The sequence below is a fragment of the Lissotriton helveticus genome, chromosome 10 (genome assembly GCF_964261635.1).
Source record: "Lissotriton helveticus chromosome 10, aLisHel1.1, whole genome shotgun sequence".
NCBI classification, from domain to species: domain Eukaryota; kingdom Metazoa; phylum Chordata; class Amphibia; order Caudata; family Salamandridae; genus Lissotriton; species Lissotriton helveticus.
In genome coordinates this window covers 183886540-183910698 of record NC_136071.1, presented here as the reverse complement: position 1 = coordinate 183910698, position 24159 = coordinate 183886540, and positions in this window count along the sequence as shown.

Below are 24159 nucleotides of genomic sequence, written 5' to 3'. Positions count from 1 at the left end.
CCTCCTTGTGACAATATTTCATTATTGGTGCTCTCAATTTCAATCAATATAGTGGACAATTCAAAAGAAATTGCCACGGTCTCTTCATTGTGAGCCATTTTATTTTGAAATTGCTTGCTGTAAATTGCAGAAAAAAATAATCACTTTCATTTATCGTTTTTAGTAATACATAATATAAAACTAACTTTATCAAGTATTTAGTATAACAGAAGGACTGCAAATAAATAACAGAAAACATTTTTCAAATTATCTTCAAGTGTACAACATAGTTCCCCTTACAAAGAAACTGCCACGGTCTCTTCATTGTGAGCCATTTATTTTGAAATTGCTTGCTGTAAATTGCAGAAAAAAATAATCACTTTCATTTATCGTTTTTAGTAATACATAATATAAAACTAACTTTATCAAGTATTTAGTATAACAGAAGGACTGCAAATAAATAACAGAAAAAAATTTTCAAATTATCTTCAAGTGTACAACATAGTTCCCCTTACAAATTAACAACTCACCTTTTTAAAAGTAGGAGAAGTGTTAGTACTGTGTAAATCAAACACCAGAAATTCACCACCAAAAATTCCTCACAAATGTACCTCAGACAGTAGTACCACAAAATGGCTGTGGTTTCCTCTCATTTGACATATATACATAACCAATTAACTTTCATCACACACAAATACAAAACCAAAGTAACATTTTAATTGGTTCTAAATTTCAACACTTTCAAATGTGTTTTCCCCATGCAATTTTCCATAGGACATTTACATACGTCTACAGCCTGAATGGCTGAACGAATTACACCAAACTTGGCAAAATGGTACATCAAACCTAAGAGGTCAGGAAGGATCTACTATGCCCCCTTATGGTCATTTCCCCCTTCGCTTTGGCCTCCTCTTGTCTCTCAATCCTACCGAGAGACAAGATGGCGGCCGCTACGGACTGTTTGGAATGTTGACAGACGCCGGAGAACCAATCAGCTTCGCAAAGCTCCGTAACGCGAAAAGTACGCGAAGCGGAGCGCTGTTACAGATATATATCTTTTTTTGAACGTTAATTTCACAAAATCCACTGGAGCACATATATTGAGACCTAGCAAAGGCACATCGGGCTACCAGTCCCTAATATTTTGCCAAGTTTCGTGCAAATCCATTCAGCCGTTCGATTATTATTATTATTTTTTTTTTTTGCCCCGCGGGGCCCTTTTAAAACCTCCACATCAAACCTAGGGGGTCAGCGAGGATCTACTATGCCCCCTTATGGTCATTTGCCCCTTCGCTTTGGCCTCCTCTTGTCTCTCGATCCTACCGAGAGACAAGATGGCGGCCGCTACGGACTGTTTGGAATGTTTACAGACGCCGGAGAACCAATCAGCTTCGCTTCACAAAGCTCCGTAACGCGTAAAGTCCGCGAACCGGAGCGCTGCCCGGTCCGCTGTTACAGATATATATCTTTTTTTGAACGTTAATTTCTCAAAATCCACTGTAGCACATATATTGAGACCTACAAAAGGCACATCGGGCTACCAGTCCCTACAATTTTGCCAAGTTTCGTGCAAATCCATTCAGCCGTTCGGGCTAAAAGTGAGGCCAACCGCCCTATGGAAAACTCAATGTTAAAAACACGTTTTGGGACCCCCCTTTTTTCTGGACCCCCCCTGGACGAACCCCCCCCCCCCCAATTTTCAGGGGCTGCTCAGAAACAAAATGTGCCATTTTCCTGACAATTTCAGCCAATTCCGTCCACAAACGCCAAAGTTATTAGACATAGAATTTTCAAAAATCCCATAGAGAAAAAATCCTAACTATATATACCTACTGGCGACCGCCAGTAGGTAATATATATATATATATATGTATTCTGGCCTAATTCTACTGAGAGCATGGTGGGAGTACCCTCTGCCAGATCTCTTGGGACAAGCCAACTCCACATACCTGTGTATGATGTATCTGGAAGCCGTTCTGGTGTAGAACAGGCTATAGTCCTTTGCAGGATGAAGGTTAGAGTCAACAGGGCTATCTCACTCACAGTGCACAGCTTTCCAGGACAATCCCAGCAATAGAAGTGCTCCTCTGCCACATTTGGCTCAGAGGCAGTTTATATGTTAAAAGCACTATTCCCACCAAACTGTTTCAAAGGTGCAGAGCTGATATGATAGCTTGTCTTGAGAGTTAGAGCTGGCTCCAAGCAGACAACCAAATGCAAGGGCATCGCGTTCAATGTTCCTAGCCTCGAACGGAGTGAATGAGGCTACTTGAAAATGAGCCTACTAAGAAATGTACTCCACGAAGAATAATTTCTAAGTATGCTATTATGTATGTACAAAGAATGTAAAAAGTCACCATTAGCAAAAGATGTCAATTTTTAATTTGTGGTTTAAAATGGAGCTTTTGCGCGTGGGCCCTGTTGAACCTTAAAACAATTTGGCAGACATAACATTTAAATGGAGTTTGAACAGCCCAGAAAATTTAGGACAACTATGTGGGGACAATTCCTACTAATGTTCTGAGGCAATCATTTAAACCAGGGTGGTCCCTGACATAGGGCCTGATTTAGATCTTAGCGGACGGGTTACTCCGTCACAACAGTGATGGATATACCGTCCGCCAAAATATAAATCCCATTATATCCTATGAGATATATATTGTGGCGGAGGGGATATCCGTCACCGTTGTCACAGAGTAATCCGTTTACCAAGATTTAACTTAGACCCATAGTCTGTTTAAAATGCCCTTGATGCATGTGTAATTATGTTATGTGCGTGCTTGAAGTGGATGCCTTCTTCGGGCGTCTCTCTGTGGGACTCATATCTGTGAAGATAGTTCCACCATGCACCACCTACCCAACCTTGTTTTATAACCTATTGGACCAGCAACCATTCAGATGGGGTCTGTCTTGGAGCAAGAAAGCTTACTGCAATGAGGGACAGCATTACATTTGATGGTCCCTCTAGCAATTAAGCACCCTGGCAGCAAAAGCCTAAATGAGATTCTTAAGTCCCATTTTCAGTGCATCAAGTTTACTAATACCCGGGGGCACTGGTAAGCAGAATTACAAAGACATTAGAAGTTGAAACCCAGAGAAATAAGAAACACTCTGGGAAATAAGTGTTACAGTTCTGAAATTACAGATTTGTGCCTATTTTCGGCTTTTCACCCACCTTACACCTCAACTACTGTTTGAACCTGAAAGGTTCTTGGGAGGAGACAATGAGGGGGCAGTCTTCCTTGTCACTTGTATTCTGGAGGTGACCAATGGCTTCCATGACTGGCTGCATCGGTATTACTGGGGCATTGAAATGGGGATCTAATGGTCCAATCTGCAGTCAAATAGAAATAATATGGATATGATATGACAGGAGTATGGGCAAATTGAGTCTTGGTAAATACCTCAATTATTGTCAATGAGTAGTTAATTCGATCAGAACTTGCAACAGATCAAAGTTAATGTAAAAAGTTTAGGAAAACTTGAGACCTTGAAAAATCGGGTACCGGAATGTGAAGCTAAACAACAGATAAAAGAAGGACTGGAGGAAACCACCACTACAGATGAAGTCACATGACCTACTCTGAAAAGGTCATAAAGAGGTCAAAGATCCTGCTCTTGCTGGAATATTTTTGAGCAAAAAAGATAATTAAGGAAAGATTGGCACCACAGTTGGCAAGGCATTTTGATGATAGAATCGTCAATTTCGTGGTCTGCTTTTCTATCCTTAAACCTTAAAACTACAAAAGCAGATTAGTTGAGCCACGAAAAATATGGGATTGCATAGAAAAATTGTAGTTTTCCAAAACCTATGCCTTTTTTTGCTCTTTCTTTATATTACCTGTATGAATCTGATCAAAAGGCTTCTTTGTTTTCATGAAGGCAGGTTTGGACAGTGGCTGTAGAGATTTAAAAGACGGAATTACCCCCAAAATAAAGGTTATGCATCTGGTCTTCTATCATTGCATGGAGCACCACTTATCCGCACTGTGCACAATGGGGCGTGATTGGTAATGAATAAAAACACAGCATGCTGCACTCGCCAGGCCCAGAGAAACTCGTTTTCTGATTTAGAAGGAAGCGTGAAAGTAATAACATTGGAAGAGGCAAGAATTGCTCATCTCAGAGTCATCCCAGAGTTGCTGACCTAGTAAGACAGGGCACCAGGACAAGATGCTTCCAGATACATGCTTTTCTTGCTAGCTATTTACATTTGAAACACCACCTCTCTCTCCATGGTGTGGCAATTCTAAGAAAAGCACAGATCTGTGAATAGTTTTCTTGGAAAATGATTTAACATGCATTTTTATCAGTCGGGCTTTTGAGGCACTGGTTGCAAGTGAGAGGATAGAGTTGAGGTGTTTGATGTGCCAGTAAAAACTATGATGTGCCATGCCTCAAGCTACCAGAACGCAACTGATGCTGGCCCAGCTGCTTCCAGCTGATGTCGCCTAGGCTATTCAATAAGGATACTTTGAAAACACATGCTAGATTGACCTGCACATCCTTTAACTCTTATATTCTCGTGCAATATTTGAGATAGTATTTTAGTCTTTTAGTATTTTAGCTTTTTGCTATTGAAGTCACTGATGCTGGGGCTGGGGGAAAAGGGTTGCAATTGTTTTAATGCTGTCATGTGTCAGAATCAACTATAGTATATTTTCCATTTCTAAGTTCAACAACTCCCACCATTCCTGTTGGCTTGCGGACTGCAGCACCTACATCCATCTCTTCAGGACACCACGGCCCATATTTATGAAGCCTTCGCACTGTCCGTGCATCACACAAGGTGACACCAGGACACAACAAAGGATTCAGTAATATTTCAGAACCAAGCAAGGCCTGATTTGTGCGGCTTTGTAAAGAAATGTAATGCAACGCAGATGTTTGCGCTGTGTTATGTTACTTTACACAATGGGAGGCGTGCTATTGGTAGAGCATGTACCTTCCCTTGCATCCACCCATGGGTTTAGGTGCATTCCCAGACTTGTAAACCTGGAAATCCGTCAAAATGCTATGCCTTTCCAAGTGAGACAGACAAAGGAGAAATATCTTTATTTCTCCTTGTTATTTCCTCTTTCCGTGTGGTCTGCACTCTGCAGCACACGTAGAACGTGGAATATGCTTCTAAGGATTGTTTTTTGTGCTGAAAATTGTCCCTTTCTCCACAAAAGCAATCTTGCCTGTAATGCAGGCGACCTTGCACTACGGTGTAATAGTGTTTGCTTTGATGCTAGGCTGCATACAGTGCTCCAGTGCAAGGACATAGCATATTTGTAAATATGGAGCATATCTGATTTCACCCTTTTACATAATGCAGCACAGCAATTTTACTTGCTGCACTGCACTGCATTGCATAATTCCAATCTTGAGCTTTTTTATTGCAAGTCTTTGTTATCAGAAATGCTACTTCAATTGGTTTAATGGAGGCATATAAGGACTACATCTCCCTAAACATATTTGGTTGGCAAAAAAGCCAGGTCCTGGAAATATAGTGTTCTTGCAGTATGGAGCGAAACAGCAATCCTATACTTTCTGAAAAGTCTTGGGGCCATATTATCAAGAACGGCGATAACATTATCGCCGCTTTAGCAGCAGGAAACTGCCACTAACGCGGCGATAAGGGGCTTGATAGTATGCCCTTGTGAATTCCCATACAAGCCCAGGTTCTGGTGTGCAGGACATCAAACCTGGGCTTCTATAGGAATTCACAACGGCATATTATCAAGCCCCTTATCGCCGCTTTAGCAGCAGTTTTCTGCTGCTAAAGTGGCGATAATCTTATTGCCGTTCTTGATAATATGGCCCTTGGAGTCATGGATTTTTGAACAGATTTACTAGTCACATCCTTAGCATTTCAAAATGACCACCCCATTGGCCTAAGTTCAAGTTACCAATCTTTTAAATTCTGTATTGCTGAATCGCATCCTGAAAGGCTATCACACTACTCCATCGGAACCAAATGTTAGTGATTCAGTCAAGCATAATGATTATAGCTTAGCATAGTGTCTCGTTTCCATTCAGTGTCATGCAATTTGTGACAGTTCTCAAGCAAATATTGTGACATTTTTGTTGCAGTTCCGTGTGTGGATGTCAATTTCATTCATTCAAGTTAATAGTCTGCTGCACTTTATTAGAAACATTGGGACTGATTGCGAGTTTGGCGGATGGCTTACCCCATCACAAACATAATGGAAATCCTGTTGGCCTTATTACAACTGCATTATATCCTACGGCACTTTTAATAAGGCAGATGAGATATCCATCATGTTTGTGACAAAGTATATCCGTCTGCCAAATTGTAAATCAGGTCCATTGTCATGCATTTGTATTCTGGTTGTCATGCTGTTTGCGATCTAGTTGTCATGGCATTTGTGCATCGTTCCTCATGCCATTGTTCGTAAGGATGGATTTAATTACATAGGAATAGTGATTATAAGGTGTGTACAGAGAAGTGACCGAAGAGAGACCCATCAAAGGCATTGTTAAACTGTAAAGGATATTAAATGTACTCTACCCAGGAGTAACAAAGGTGCAACTGATGGAGCAAGGAGGAGAAACAAAATGTTGTGTACCCCTTGTGAAGTCATACTTCCATGCCTATAACATGAACTAATGGAATGATGTGTGGAATTAATCAATCTAGAGTAAAATTGCACCTACACAAGTACACATGGGAATTAACTTTGCTTATGTTGCAATTATAATTAACTAACTATGTGATTTTGTCGTGTCCTAAACTAATAAGCAGTATCGAAATAATAAAATGCAGTATAAATGTGCTTTTGTTTACGTATTTGTAGCAGAAACCAAAGGATAAGTAAGTATATTACGCCTAAATTTTGCTTATCTGCTAGGTAACTTCTAATAGGGAAAACCTTAGTAAGGGGGGAGGTAAACATAAAGGCTAAAATTCAAAAATTAACGTTCGTTTGTGTTTGTTTCTATGATAGTTCCCAATCTGGCCTGTGAGGCCTAATAAAAGATGGCTGACTTGCTGAACTGCGAATAGAAAATGAACTGAGCATGCGCAAGCCCAACTCCGAGTTCGAATGCGAGCTGCTTGTGCCTGGAATGAAAGCGGTTCAAGGACAGAGTGGCCTGGAAGCCCACATGGCTGCCAAAGAATTTTGCACAATGGTTATGAACGCGAGAGAGTTTTGTAAAGTTGCTAACTGAGAACATGACTAGGCCGGACATGGCCCAAAAACAATGACCCATTTAAAATCTGGCTGACGGAAGCGGAATAAATGTTGTAATGATGAGATGATGCTCATCCACTCCAAATTGTCCAATCAGAACTCGAAGTTATGTTGAAAGTTACACTTTTAGATAGATAGAACTAGTGAAAAAGGTATAAAAAATACTGATTTTACTGAAGAAAAAACTCCTTTTTGATTTCCTCTCGAGATGCTGTCCGTATGCTGATTTTTCCTGAGATGTAAGACTTTGAATAATTTTCTTATTTCTTTAGAATGAGATTTGAACTTTAGGTGAGGTAATAAGTCAGGGAAGTTAGGAGAAATAATGAATTTTGGGAACTATCTGTCTTTTGCTAAAATACTTGCATTTCTGCAATCTAAATAAATGTCTATTTCTGAATTTTCTAAAATAAATGAAATTAATTGTTTTGAAATAAAAACCTTATTTTTTTTTTAATGTCGTTTTTGAATAGAGAAATAAATAAAGTGAATACATTTTAGATATGTTAAATTTGCTTTTAATAAAAATTAGATAAATGGAGAATTAAGCTGGTCTTGAGTTTTCCTACGCCTAATTTTTTACTAGCAGATCCGTCGACCACAGTGGCGGCGTGTCTAAATAAATGTTTTGTTAATGAAAACCATGGTAAACTCATTTAAACTGCAGGTGTAAATAGAATAAATATTCAGTTATAGTTTAGACATCCCGCTATGATACAGCAGCTCTCCTTTGAATCTCACCGATCCATGGAGTAAGGTGTAAGTATTTTGTGAGTGACTCGCAATGTCATGGGCCCCACTGTCGAGTATATGTATGATTTTGTACTTCAGGAAAAGGTGGCATGGTTTTAGAAATTATTTCCGGAGAACCGCTGCATCACAACAGAAAAGCAAACCATTGTTGGTAGTGTTAAATCACTAGGGAATATTAAAAGGACTACACACTGGAGCGACAGAGGAGCAACTCTAGAATCATTGTAAAACCACTACAGTGCATTATATGGTGTTTAAGCAGGAGTAACAGAGGAGCAACTCATTGGAGGCACTGTTACACCACCATAGAGGATCATGCATATTTTGTCAGGTTTGCACTCCGCAGGATCCGCATGCAGCAACAATGCTCCACCTCCGGACCCTCCGAACACCCTGAAGTATAAACACAGGGTGTTCAGACGATACGGTGAGGGAAAAAAACCCCAAAAGGGGAAAAAAATCCCGAAAGAATAAAGAGGAGAAGGAAGGGGCAGCAGGGAAAAAGAAACTGGAAAACAAAGGTACAAAGGTTAATGCAGTTCTTAAATCCTACACTCATAAATGTCTCACTAAAACGCAACCTGTAAATTCACCTGTAAAGTATGTATACAGACACCAATCTGCTGATCCTTCAGCCTTCCTCCTATCCCCCTATATAACAGAAATAAAAGGTATGAGCATGAGTCATAGACCACCAATTGCCTGATAACTGCTAGCGATCTCTAGTAACATACCCTATAGCCTTGTAACATCAAGCTTGAAAGAAAGGGGTCCAAAATCAAGTAATGTAAAGAGTCAAAGGAAAATAAGCAGCAGTGCTGTAAGTAAGTGAAGGCTCTACTTCAAAGTCCAATAAGTCCTCCTTTGCAATAAAGAAAGCGAGAAAAAGTTCTTTAAACGAAAGTATCACTCATGTGTAACCAAATACGGTATGACGTAGTTCCATCACTACAGTCATCCGCTTTGGTGATTAAATCCACTCACTGCAAATAGCACACAACGTCACTGTTCGTGACGGTAGTGCGGAGGTCCACCAATCCCCCCCTGCACTCCGCCACTAGTAGTAAAGCCCCGAAAGGAAAAGGCTTGTCTCACCGCTGTTAGAAATCACAGCGCTAGCCCAACAAGCCTCCAGACATGAAAACTGCCAAAATTCCTCGCAGCAGCGAGGCAAATCTGAGCACAAAGAATCCAGAGGTCGTTTAAGCAAACGCGCTAGCCAGCGCGTGTATCACCATACCGGTAATGAAGATTCTTCTTTCTCTGTAGAACGTGGGACTGGAAAGAACAATGGGAAACAAAACAGGAACCGAACAGAGGAGCAGCTGCTACCTCCGAACCAAAATCACAAGCACTGACTATCGGGTTCCGCCCCGTGATATCCTGTTTCGCCGGGGATTCTGGGTACAGTAGTTCAAGGCCCAATGTTGCTGGGATATGTAGTTTATGCAGGCGCGGAACCTGCTATCTGACAGTTTTAAGCAGGAGTGACAGAGGAGCAACCCATTCGAGGCATGGTTAAACAAACACAGTGCATTACGTCGTGTTTACACTGGAGCCAAAGAGACGCCACCCATTGGAGGAAGTGTTCAGCCACCAAAGAATATTAAATAGATGCTTCCCAGAAGCTAATGTTAATATTGAGAAAGTCGATGTCAATATGAATAACGATACATTCATGTATAAAAATGAAGTCACATCTTTATTGATGAATTTGCCTGCTTTGAACTTCACGTCGACCCCGATTCAGAAATACGTAATCAGGCAGGCACTGAGACCCAAGCCTGGGGTTACTGATTGACAGGTGACAGGTGGGAGGGCACTTAGCCGGCAGACAAACAGGTAAACAGGAAATCCCAGATCAATCCTACAGATAGGAGCAGTGACACCACAATGGCCCAAGGAGATTGACCCCCACTAAGCACACATGTCCAAAGGGGTACGTCGTTCCCAAAGCACCATAAATCCAGATACCACATGCAGTTAGGAACACATAGCCAATCAGAACATAGCACATACAGTACATGCAGTGATCACTCACTCCCTATCCGGACATCTGGACACATTACCCACTGGCCACATTGTTTCCACGCAAGGTTGAGGCCCACCTGGATTTCTCGTTGAATGCATTAATTTATGGCTCCAAAGACAGCGGTTCACATTCCTTCCCGAAAATGGATTGCCAGAACTATTTAATGATAGTCAATGAATTGTATAAAAACCCATTTCAGATCGATTGTAAGTTGAGAAGATCCTCAGACCCTATCCTTGTAATTAAACGAACTGTTGCTGTTTTGCCAGATGCCTCTTGTGTCTTGGTTTTTTTCAAGGTATTCCATGGTCAAGCAACCTTATAGAGCAACAACACATTGGAGTTACTGTTAAATGCTGGAGGAGGACTGTATGGAGTCTACTAGAGGCAACAGAGGAGCTATTCAGAAGCAAGATAAGAGTACTTTTATACCATCGAGGAATATTATATATTTATTATACCCCTTGCCATTGGAATTATGTGGCAGAAGAGGGCATAATTATGCGGCAGGGTTGAGTAAATCATTCAGCAAGAAAAGGCAATTATGTGGCATAATGCGGCGCATTTTGTAATAGTATTACTCCATTATTTTATCATTTTTAAACTTAATAACACTGCCTGGGCAACGATTGAACCTTATTAGTACCAGTTTAACACCCAAATATAGCAATAAGCAACAGAAAGGTGACCAGTTCAGCTTTGCAAAGAGCCTTCCCCCAATCTGCAACATGTCGCAACATTTTTTGTAACTTTTGAACCGTTTGACCTAGAAACACATTTTTCTTGTTGTAATTTGCAGATTATGCAGTAGATGATGTATTGTGTGGTTAATGCGGCAAATCTATAATTACGTAAAAATTGCCACAGCCACACAATTGCATAATTCCAGTGGCCCTGGTTATACCTAATACATTGGAGAAGTCAAACCAGTGGAAGGACGGTTAAAACACCAAGGAGTATTATATCGAGGATACTCAGGAGCGACAGAGGAGCAACAGTAAAGTAATGTGGAGAATAGCTCAGAGTGACAAAGGAGTACACCATTGGACATTGGAGACACTGGTATATCAAAAACTTGTATTAGATTGAGTCTAGCTCTGAACAATAGACAAACATGTGGTGGGATCTTCTGGGGAATTTGAGGAAATAGCCTGAAACATTTCCACATGAGGTACTCAGATGGGACAGTCTAGCCAATCAAAGGACAGCAAGTAGGGACGACTTTAGAACACTACATTACCCATCCCTGTAAAAGTTCACCACAAAGCTCTTTTATCAAACAACAGCGGCTATCTTTGTGCAACAAGTTATAGACATGTTGTAGCAGTAATAAGCAGTTTCAGAAGCACAGTCTTTAAAATGCACACACAAAAAAATATTTTAAACAAACAAGCATTTCATTCAAAGAAAACCAACAATTTTATACTGAATATTAGGTTTAGCAAGTATTTAAAGGCATTTTTGGACTTTTGTTGGGACAGAAAAGTAACTTGCATGGAGGCGGATGTGTACCCCTGCCCTGAGTGCCCCAGCTGCATCAATGTCTGGATCCCGGGTGCTGACTTTTGTTGTCATGGACGAACCTGAATTATGTGTGTGAGCCATGACATATGCCTGTCTGACGGATTGCAGTCTTGTTGGGTTTGGAGGGGTGCCCAAAGCTCTACTCTCATAGGAATTAAGCAGCATGAGTGCAGTGGTGGCAGCATACTATGTAGTGATCAGTAGAAGTGACTAGTCATTTTTACCTGTGCCACTGGAGTGAGGCCTACAGTCTCACTCATGTACATTCTGCTGCGGTGTGCTTACCTCACCCTTGGCCTGCATCATGTTAATATGTAGCACTGTGCAGTCTGTGTGTGTAGGATGCATGTGTTTGGTGTATCTGTGACTATGAATAGTGCAATGCATGGAAGATTCTGGTTTCCATTTTGGGAGAGCCATGGCTGAATTCCTGTGAGCTGGGTGGGACACAGCCTAGAGGAAGGAGAGCTTGGCTTCACCTGTACACTTTTAATGGCGCTCTTTGATTTGGAGAGGTCACTGGATAGGGGCCGGGTCACATCTCAGGAAGGAGATGGGGATAATAAGAGAATCATAAAGAGTAAGGCTGGGGCCCTTGGATAACCTTTGGATACACATATCACTCTGGTTGACATCCAGCTATGTCACTCCCATGGCCTGTGTTGTGGAGCAATCAGATTAGGAGTCAGTTCTGCTGTGACAGACTACTGTCTGGAGGCAGGGCAGAGGTATGGGCACTTCAAAAGTAAGCAGACTCCCAACACAAACTTCAAAGATTCCAACCCTGAACCACATTTGATGTCTGGAATTGGACTAAAAGCTCGAGGCCCTCATAATTATCAGATCTCAAGCAGCCAGTCCAGCTGCCTCAAGATGAGAAGCTCTGAAATATGTCAGCCTGTGACCCGGGCTGGAGGCTATGGCCTGCCAGTCCCACAGCTGGGGGAGGGGACATCACTCAGGCACATCCACGACTACCTCCCCTGGAGCCTGGAGCACTAGTGCCTGCCTCTTTACTAATACCAGTGAGCCCTGAGAGGAAAAGAAGAGCACTGGAGGGGGTGAGGTCCAGAGGGGGATCCTGGCCAGCGGATCCCTGTTGCGAGGTCTGAGGAGACGACTGCTGTACCGATTGGGTCATTGCCAGTGTGCTGGTTGAAATTGGTGACCCCCATATGCCAGACGGGGTCACCATGAAGATAGCCATGGTTATCACCACTGTGGTGCCAATTGGGCTGTTGCCCGTGTATGGTTTGTAAGTAGGAAACACTGAAGGCCAGCTGGACCTGCCATGAAAATGTATATGCCAATTGGGATGTCACCGGTGTGCAAGTGGGTGACCCCGAATGCCAGAGGGTGTTGATCGTGATGGTGACCATGTGCAATGTGTAAGTCTTAGACCCCAGGTGCCAGAGAGGGCCACCGTTAAGTTAACCATGCTGATCGGGCTGTCAACCGGATGCAGTGTGTAAACTGGTGATACCGTATGCCAAAGTAGGTCACTGTGAAGAGGAACCTGCTGCTGTGCTGATCGGGCCATTGCGTGAGCGCAGAGCAGGTGTGGTGACCCTCTATAGGAGATGGGGACCACCGGAAGAGACAAGAATCTAGCCTAGTTGATGCCATTGTCACAAGGAGAGGCTGCCATGGTGGCCAAAGCCTTGATTAAGGATCTGAATCAAAGGCCATCGATTTCCCTGCACCCACCTGTGGGGACTCCGAAATTAAACTTATCATCGCTTCTGAGGAGCACTGAGGACACACAGCTGCTGCCGTTATAGAGTCACATGTGTGACACTCACCAAACGCAGCTGCAGCAGCAATCTCACACCTGTAAAATAGATGCTCAAATGGACTTTAGTTGGATAATCCCTACTGGTGCGGGCAAGACTGGCCAGAAGGCCCCAAGAGGACTTGTCTGCCAGATAACGATTCATTGCTGCAGCGCTTTTGACTTGTCCAGCAGAGTTGGATTTGGCTTTCTGAGACTCGAACTGCTAGTGGAGCCTAACCTGAATGTCGCCTATAATGAATGGGGAATAACCGCTACCTATAGCGTGAGTGGAATTGGATTCTGGGGCCTGCCTATGGAACACTAGAGCCTTGACCTTGGAGGCTGTGTCTGTTGTTTTTGTATGCTGTATTTCACTTTGTGTCCGTAAATAAATACTACTTTGTCATAAAAGGCAGTACTTTTAGAGGACAATCTTTTATTGCTGCTATTGATAGTACTTTGAGTTGTGAGCCTGTGTTCAGCCCCCTACCTGTATGTACCTTCCCTGCCATGAAACCTTGGACTAATAGACCCACGCCACCACTGAGAGCCAAGTGCTAAAGGAGTACTTGCCCAAGTTGCTCAGAATCCATAGAAACCCAGGCCCAGGACAGCAGGAGTAAAAAGCCTCGACTTCCACGGTTGGGCCCAGTAACACCTGCTTGCCCTATGGCCCTCTGCCAGGGGTTACGACAACTTTGAAACGCCTCATCCCTCTTCAGCTGCAGTTTTTATAGATCTTTGGACTCACAGCCTTTCACTACATATTTGATCTATTTCCACATTTAATATCTGGTGCAATATTTTCTGCCAATGTTAAATCTGCACTCTCCTGGTCATTAACCCCTCCGAGTGCTTCTCACCTTCTATGCTGATTACAGGCGTGTTGCACGCTGATGGAAGAAAGGACAGGCAAAATTAAGGAGCTGAGAGCACGATTTTATATTATTTTAAATTACACAGAGATAAACAATGTAAACAAACATCCATTCTTCTTGTGGCTGAAATATAAAAATATTGGGCCAGATGTATCGAAGAGCTTTACATATCCTGTGCCTATGGGCAAGTGCGTTAGTACATCAGGGCCATCATCCTGTAATACTTACCTTCTCTTCTGAATTACGTTCCTGGTCTCACAAAGTTCCTATAGATGCTGCAGGGTCCGTAGGCGCCCCATAAGGAAAAAAGCATTGGGGAATGTAGAAAATGGGAATACCATTGCTGCACCAAGTACCTCTCAGTAGATGCAACTTGAGCCAGGCCACAACACTTCAAGGACACTGTAAAGTGAAGACCATCACAGCACATCAAATTGACTACACTATTGAATCCTCGACTTCCTACTATTTGTGGCCACCCTGTATGCCGTAAGTACTTGCCTGAGGCCATGATCTGCTTTTGCGACAATGGCTAATTGCTTCTCTCCCTTTGGCGATTGGATCTTCTAGCATTTCTCTTTTGGTTTCCTCTGTTTGTTCCTCTCGTGGTTTCTCAAGGGAATATTCCTCGGGCCCGCATGCATGGCCCATGCTGGTGGTGAATGTCCCTTTTCTTCTCCAAAAGGTGATTGTTCTACTTGTCCATTTTCTCTTTCTTGGTTCCGTCTTCCTCCATTCAGGGAGAGTCCACCAAGCCTTACAAGAAGGGATAGATCGGGTGTCTTCACTTTTCGCAATAGCCTGGCCTCCTATTTTTTTCGCTCCTGGTTGAGGAAAGCATGGACAAATATGCTATGGTGTTGGGGTCTATCTCAGGTGTATGTCTGAGACCTGCCTCGCTATACACGATTGGGGCCTTGAAACCCTCCTCCTATCACATGGAGCCTGATTCACAAAAATAAACGTACACTTTGTGTACGTTTACGATTGTTTGCTATTCAAACAAGCATTTGCAATGCAATAGGTCTCGCATTTACATGAGTTTGAGCTATTGGCATTGTAAATGACAGTGCCTTTTATTTATCTTTTGGTTTTTAAAACATAACTAAAAGGCATTGTTATTTACAAAGCCAATAGCTTATACTCGTGTAAATGTAGACCTATTGAATTGCAAATGGTTTTTTTTCTTCAGTGGAGGAGTAGAAATAGCAGTGCTGCGTGTTTGCCATGCACCCCATAGATAAATCACCTGCTTGGCTGCTGCCAAGCCAATGAGTGGCAGGGGGAAGAGCCATTCTCGTGCAGCCGAGGATCATTGTCTCGACTCTTACCCGTTCTCTCGCTACACCATGTTATTCCAGTAGATAGCAAAACCAGAGGCAGGCATGCTATGGCGAGTTTACGGCATACTTATGCAAATCTCCAGGCAGGGCTTGCACTCATAGCTGGACCATTCTGATAGCACTGTAAGCAGTGGCGTAGCAAGTGTGGGTGGAGGTGGCGGACCACCTCAGGCGGCACGAATTGTAGGGGCGGCGGCCACGGGAATAGCCAGCACCCCCTCTTAGACACGCAGCGGCCTCCCCCGGCGGCCAAAGGCCTAGCTACGCCACTGACTGTAAGGCGGCTGCCTTACCTTAAGTGCGTCCCACAACTACGTTAACGAGTTGCACCGCAGAAAGCAGTCTCTTTCTGTGCAACCATCCTGCCCACTTGAAAAGGGTAAAAGTATTAAAATATGTAACGAAGCTCATTAAGGGAAAAGGAGCCCCGGAAACTCGATCTCACCAGTGCACGCGATGACTGCTCATAACAGCCCATCTCAGCTGAAGCGACGCAGCTATGTTGTGCCCCCTCCCCATCCGACCCCCCCCGCCCTGGGATTATCGTTACTGATTGGGTAAAGATCACCCCAGCCATAAATGCACAAACACAGCATACTAGCTGAAAATGCGCAGCAGGAAGGCCAATTACCTCGCAATTAGATCCTTAGCGGCATAATGTTGACCTGCTTGGGCCTAGCGAAATAGGCCTGCACTATTAATAAAATAAATGTATAAGCGTGATAGTTAGAGCGGACGCACTATAATTTAAATAAATACATTAGTAACAAGCATTTGCCCGCGAAAAGAAAACAAAAAAGCATTAGACATAGCGTAGAAATTAGGGTAGTAAAACGGCCTCACGCGTTATCCACTGGGTGTATTATGTGTTCTGTGACGAGACCTGGGAGGGCGGGGGCTGCCCGCGCATGCGCGGCATTTCTAACTTTCATTCTGAGAGCCCCGGCCCGGTTAGAAATGCCGCGCATGCACGGGCAGCCCCCGCTCTACCAGGTCCGGCAGCTCCAGTCCCGTCGTGAAGAACATCGGCTGCCAGCCCCCGCTCTACCAGGTCCGGCAGCTCCCGTCGTGAAGAACATCAGAAAGGGCCGAACATGCCTAAGGGGAGAGGAGCCCGGTGAGTGGGGGTGAGGGTGGGGGTGTACGCGCGTGTGTCTGCGTGTGTCTGTTCGAGTGTGTCTGTGCGTGCGTCTGTCTGTGTGCGCGTGCGTCTGTTTATGGGGGGGTGCGTGTATGTATGCAGTGTGTGTGTGCCTGTGTATGCGCGTGGCTGTGTATGTGCGCATGCGTCAGTGTAGCGCGCGCACCGCCATGCACGTTACAAGCAGCCAAGACGCCAAAGCGCGCCCATGAGGTCAAATCTCCGGCAGGAGAAGCGCGTGACAGTCTGCTGTCCACATTCCCCCAAAAGTGATAACATAAGTCGTCTCGCCCTAGACAGCAAAAGCTTCGCTTTTGCTTTCGTCTAGGCGAGACCTAAAAAGGAGTAAAGAATAGTGGGGCAGATGTATCATCCGTTTTTTTCTCGCAAACGCTGCGATTCGCAAAAAAGTAGCGTTTGTGGAAAAAAAAACGGAAAATGCTATTAATTTTGCGTCAACATTTAAGGAATCGCAAATTACGATTCCTTAAATGCTATATATGAAGCACCCAAGTTGTGCGAATTTCAATTAAGAAATCGCAAATTACCACCAACTTGTAGTTGGTGGTAATTTGCGATTTCTTTTACAAATGCACTTTTTGGCATTTGTAAAGGTGCCATGTGGCGCACATACATGCCCTTAGGGCATGTATGTGCGCCATATGCACACACATGTACATTTCAGGGGTACAGCAGGGTGTCCTTAAGACACCCTTGCACCCTTGAAATTATTCTCAATTTGTGATTAGCAAATTGCGAGTCGCAAATTGAGAATAACTTCCCATTCCTTCCTATGGGCCTCCTGGCCCATAGAAATGAATGGGAAAGTATTTCTTAATTGCGAATTCGCAATTTGCGAATTCGCAATTAAGGAATATCAAGTAATCGCAAAATAATTGCGATTTTTTTTATACATACTATTTGCGATTCTCAAATAGCGATTCTCAAAAAATCGCTATTTGAGAATCGCAAACAGGTATCTTGATACATCTGCCCCAGTATCTTTAGGAGTGCGTCATCTTCGCACGTAAAATACAGTCCTATCTTTTTATGTGCGCAGACGCTACACTTGTAAAGATACTACTCGTAAATCCCTTTGTGAATAGCAAACGATTGTAAACTTACACAAAAGTGTAAGTTTACCTTTGTGAATCATGCCCGTGGTGTTTTTGTTCTGTTTTGTTCCTGTCCTTAGACATATTCAACTTCTGCAAAATCTGTCCTCTGCACAGTTCAGAAGTTGTTTCCAGTACTTTGCCTCTGGCTCTGTGGGTTCCTGGGAAATGTCTAATTGATGCCCTTTCCAGTCTTTCCCCCGGAAATTCATTTGCTCTAGCGTAAAAAATAGGCCAATTAACACCTACTCAGGTATATTAGCTATAGAGAAAAACATTCTGGATCAAAACTAAAGCTAAATCTTTCACTGCCTTGATATTTTTAGCGTTAAGAGTGATGCCAGTTTTGGTTAAATTTCAAGCTATTTATAAAGTGAAGTCTAAATGACATTAATTAAATTCAGTAAGTGCTATTAAAGTTCTAATTTCTGTACCAGCCATTTTTCATACATCATAAATGTTTATGAATGTACATTATACATTTCTATTATGTCCTGTGGTGTGCTCTAAAACAATCTGAACTTCTTTCAGCCCACAGACAGGTAGTGGCCCCTGTAGTCCTTCAGAGCTGTCATGATGTTATTTCACCAGTGTGAAATAACAGTACAGAAGAATTACCACGCACCTTTGTGTCCTATGAGCAGGAATAATAATAGGTGTTATCAGGATGCCCTCGATTTACATAAGCCCCAGAGAACAGGCCTGACAACGATTAAGAGTTCTTAAAAAAGAAAGAAAAATAGCCACTGTGGGCTTTGATTCACTGTTGTGCAGAAGGTATCATGTTAGTCCATTGTTTTTGGTTGGCTAGTTTGTCTTTTGTGCTTGTGAATAGTTATGTAAATATGTTACACTGGATTCTTATTAACCTCACTCATCTGAAATGCCAGCTCTAAATGGACTGGGAAAACACAAGGGTGATGGTTGGAATGGTTGCAAAAGTCTTAGCCACTGACAATCACTCCGGCCGCATTACAGTTTATCAGGTTTTTGCCCATTGTGTTACCTCAGAAAGCAATCTACGTTAGATAAATCAGACTTGGTCTTACTTCAATAGCAGACACGGCTGGTGCAGGTAAGAGTGGTGGGGTGGTGAAGTCGGAAGAAGATAACGAAGGGAAAAAAATTAAGAAAAAAAGAAAACCACTTACCTTGCGTGCGGCGAGCGCAAGGTAAGTGGTTTCCTATTTAAATATTTTAATTATCCTCGTCGTCCTCTTGAAGTCGACAGATGACGACGAGGGAAAATAAAATGTAAAAAAAGAAAGAAAAACACTTACCTTGCACTCGCTGCATCGCCGAGTCGGGGATGTGGAGAGCGCAAGGAAAGTCGTGCTCTTTTAAAAAAGAAAAAAATCCCTCATTGTCATCTGTCGACTTCACCCCCCACCCCACCGCTCTTACCTGAACAGGCAGCAATGTTCAAGAGGAACAACTTAGAACAAACAGCCACGCCAAGTCCCCTCCTGCTTCATGGTGCAACTGAATAAAATGGTACCACTTCTATTGAGGTCAACAGGTACACAAGAAAAATCAAATCTTACTGAAGGCATTGTTGGTGGAAGGGTATTCAATTATTTGTCAAAGAAACAGAATTGATGGATATAAGGGAATCCTGATGACATTTTTAGCATGATAATTATTATGCTGAAAGATATTTTGCGCCAAAGAGTGTATGGAACAGACACTGTTTTGTCAGAATAAAATCCGACAAAAATATTGTGTCCAAAATATTGTCTACACAAATATCTCCACATTCCAGATAGCAGAAGAAAATCTACACCAAGGCTCTGATTACACGTTAAGGCGTTATTTATCGCCTCTGATAAATAACGATACCACGGAATACATTAATTATCAGTTGCGAGAAATAACACCTATAAGAGTCCATGGGGAATTACATGCGGAATTTAGAGTATAAAGCCCCAAAATCCACATGAAATGGTAAATACTGCTAACGCGGGATTACTGGTTACTAATTATCTTACCAAATCCCATTTCCTGTCGACTGAATCGTTGGTACCTGTCTTGAGTAAAAGGTAATCTCGCAGTAAACAATCAATTTAAGAACTTACACCACTCTAAATGACCACTGACCAAAATTAAGTTTTAAAGATTTAATATAAAGTCAAAGATAACTGAAGATACAAACTTCTCAAAATGAGATTAAGAAGATAAATCGGTATCACTATGAACATGAACTTTTTGAATAATCTGAGTCTGAAAAACAGAATAATAAGTACAAGCTCGAAAACCATCAGGTTTGCCAAAATGGATACAAGTTGCAACCTCAAAGTCATTACAGAAAAGAAAATTAAGGTTAGTCTGTCCCTACACTACACTAAATGACATCCCTACTTAACAAGATCTTTACCCTCTAGGTGTCAGCCGTGGTGATTTCCTAAGAAGATCACGCACTTCTCTTTGTCTCTTCTCTGATAATGGGTCTCTCCTGATCAGCCTATCTGCCTACCCATCCGCTTCCTTAGGCTCCCAAAATCATCTGCTCTGCTCTCCTCCCGGGTCACTTTCCCTAATACCAAATCACATTTCCAATAGAAACGCCCCTTGGGACGCCCCTCACGTGGTACATCTTTGCGCGGTAAACTCCATGATGGTACTCTTGAAGACCCTCGTTATAGTTGACCTTGGTTCCCAGGCGGCTTCTTCAGTGCGCTGATACCCCCTGAAATTCCTGGAAACTCCTACAGGCCTGCGCAAGGCGCCACTGAACAAAGTCCCTTTCATTCGAGCTGATTAGGACCCTCGCACCTGCATACAGCTCGTCCTGCAGTGGGCCTCAAATTCCAGACTTCACCATATCTTAGGCCATAAAACACTCTCAGAGCTCCATACTGGACACCTCACGACCTCTCCTCTAACGAGCACATGACGATTTAAACTACATGACATTATCTGTTCTGGCCTACTTGATTTACATGCAGCAGGTTCCTGCACTCTTAAAACGTTAACTTGATTTAAACAGCAAACATTCTTAACTAGCATACGTTTCTAAAATAACACATCTATAAAGCATATACTTTTAACCCTAAGTTCAATAGTACATTTTGAAAGAACCATGTCAACTTTATCTCACATTATTTTAGCAGCACGTTCAGGTTTGCTGTGAATTGCCCTAAGGTCTACACAAAATACTGGAATCCAAAGTTACATTTAATTCGGACATGACTCTTTTAACATGAGAGAACCATGAGGTTTTCACATATACTCCAACATTTCTACATTTAATCTCACACCGTTATAATTATGGTTACTCTACTTAACATTCTATACATTTCGCTATTGAATATAAAACACTCGTGTGCAAAACATGTTTAAACTAACTACGTGCTTGTAAATATGGCGTACTTATACATTTTTTTCAAACTTGTGCTCTCTCAGTCCCCCCTTTGATGACCTTTAGGGGTCATCATTACCATGACACTAAAATGTAGAACCTTTAAAGTGAAGACAGGGTAGTACCACTTCTTTTCATACTCTCTAATGCTTTCAGACTCTTATATTGAGTGTCCTGCATCGCTGTCAACTCTTCTTCCTGTTTCTTCATAGCTCTCTGTAACCTATTTGCTCTATACCATTGATACAAACGCACCAATCCCCACAAAGTGATTACACAAATCATTACTATGATGATGGGCTTCAATATGTACCAAACGATACCCTTTCCTAAGTTGGCAAACCAACTTCCAACTTTACCCATTCCATGACCTACTTTTTCCCACACATTTACCTTTGCCAGGTCCTCAATTTCGTAGTGTATGGCAGTGATGTTTTGTATATACTTCTCTAGAGGTTTTGAATTGTCTGGAATGTAAGTACAGCATTCCTGTACCTTCAAGGCCCTACAGACTCCTCCCTCTTTTGCTAACAGAACATCTAAAGCAAGTCGGTTCTGAAGAACCATTGCCCTAATCGATTGCATCTCCCCCTCTATCAGCATCAAGGATCTTGCAGTACTGGCAGACAGTCTATCTACGACTGTAGCTAACCTCCTGATCTTAATGTCATTCATTATCAATCCTAAGAAAGGGAATGCAGCACCTATTACATCTCCAACTACTTCTGCTGCACCCAGCCCTCGCTTCCATCTAGTTGATATTTCTTTCTTAGGCGTGTCTAAATTCTCAACATGATATATTTTAGGAAAGACAACAGCCAGATAGCATGATCCGTACCAATTATCTGGTAACTTCACATAGGCATATCTTCCACATACAAAATATACATTTGGTATTGCTTGCATCCCTTTCATGAAGTTCTTAGAGTAGTACTCCAATTGAAAGGCATGTTCACAATTTACTTGTCCTACATAAACGTTTTCATAATAGGAGTAACTCCTGTGAATGCACAGTTTCCCCCGTTTCTCCTTATCCAAAGCAATTGGACCAATACTACCTTTTCGTTGTTGTGCCCTTTCCTCCTTGGTCCAATCTGTTTCCCCTTGTCCTGATGCCTTCAATATCTTCTGCCTCCTGTATCTAGTATCTACCTGAGCTATAAACTTTTTCTCAACTTCTGATATTTGACAAGTCAGATTGTTGATTCGAGCATGTGAAGTATCTAACGTTCTCCATGGAATAAACCATTTGTGTAACCTGTCTTCGCTTTTGTAGTAGTCCCATTTGTTCAAATGCTTGAAATTCGGAACCTCTGGCAATGTCGAGTCGAAATTCGAGAAGTAATACTCAAATCCGTCTCGTCCATAAAACATACTTAACAATAAACTGCACGTTATCCCATAGGTCAACGGGAGATGATGGTATTTGATACCCTCCTCCACCGAAATTGGTAATTGCATACAGACATAGCAATCCTTTACCTCCATGGCATCAACATATTCATAAAGCAACTTAGCATAAGCATTTGACTTGTAATTCCCCTGTGACTCATCCATGTGTAACCTTTTTACTTCTGCATCTAACAACGCTTTGTCTTTCTCATTGATGTTTCCCTTCTCCTTAATAATGGTAGTTCTCGGTGTTGACACTCCCTTATCCTCCTTAACTGTGGTTCCATCCCCTTCGTGTCCCGCTAGGAATGAAACAGTTACCACTAAAATTATAAGAGAAACCACTACTCCTAAAAATGTAACAGCTATACATTTTGCCCTGCGGTTCGGGTTGCCAGCCTCCATGTTCTCAAACAGTGTAGTTTTCGACTATCTTCCAGCATTCACTTCCTCTTCTTTTCAAACAAAGTCTTTCTCTCTTGCAATGTCTTTCTTGGAACACTTGGAAGCTTGACAATTTATTTCCGCAAAACAATTCAAAGTCCAGTAAAATAGACAACCCTAGCCCTTCTCCATCCGCTAAAAGGAAACCCCTACCATTTTTTTCTTCTTCCACTCGGCGCTAGGTTATCTTGCAACAATTTACAATTTCTTTTCAAAAGTCTTATTTTCGTCTGAAGTTATGTATGACTCAAGGAGTGACACTACTTCTTCATAAACGTCCATCCGAAGTATCATTCCCTCAGGTTCTGGACAGTTCGTACCACACCATGGAAAGTCAACTTTTTCTAGGATTATTCTCCTTATTTCGCTCAAGACAAGTGGACGGACGAAATTGAGAGTTAGCGTTTTTTCAATTTCCAATCCTGGTACTATCAGTTCTATATCCACAATTACAAAGGGGTTCGTTCTAATCAAGATCACTTTCTTCACCTTTCCAGATCTGCACCCCCTTAAAGCCATTCGCAATATGATATTAGTCCACAACAATAAGTGCTCCTAACATTTCTACTACTCGCTCAAGCATTTCCAAACGAAGAAGAGTTCCCTCCAATATTGGATATCGTGAACAGCAAACTGGAAACTCAACTGTTTCTAAAATCAACTTTCTTATTCCACTCAGGAGAGCAGGATGAACGATGTTGAGTGTCAGCAACCTTTCGGTCTCCGCTCCTGGCAGTAGAAACTTTATTTGCATTGTGATGATCGGGTCAGTTCTGATCAGTTCCACCTCCCTGATCCTCCCTGTTCTGTGTCTCCCAGACATCTGCAACAAGGTAGGTCCAGTCGGGAGTAGAGTATCTTCTGCTAGGCACTCGCACCCTACTTGATCTTCTAAGACCCTCCTCGGCTTGATCCTGGATATCTTCTTCTGGATCTGAGTCTTCGGATATAGGAGTAAGCGTTTCTTCCTGGGCCGACCTCAAACTTAGCCTTCTTCTCCTTGTTGGCCAAGTGGCAGCTCCAAGCCTTATTCTCCTATTCCTTGTCCTCCCACTTGGTTCTTGATCGCTCCGATACGGATCTGAGTCTGAGTCGTATTCACTTCTGCTCTCTCCTTCAGTTGCGTCTTCTGTCTCACTGCCGTCCTGCCTTCGCTCTTCTTCTGAATCCGATGCGTTCCCAACTTCTTCCGACACCTCCTCAGCTGCCTCAATCCCTTCTTGC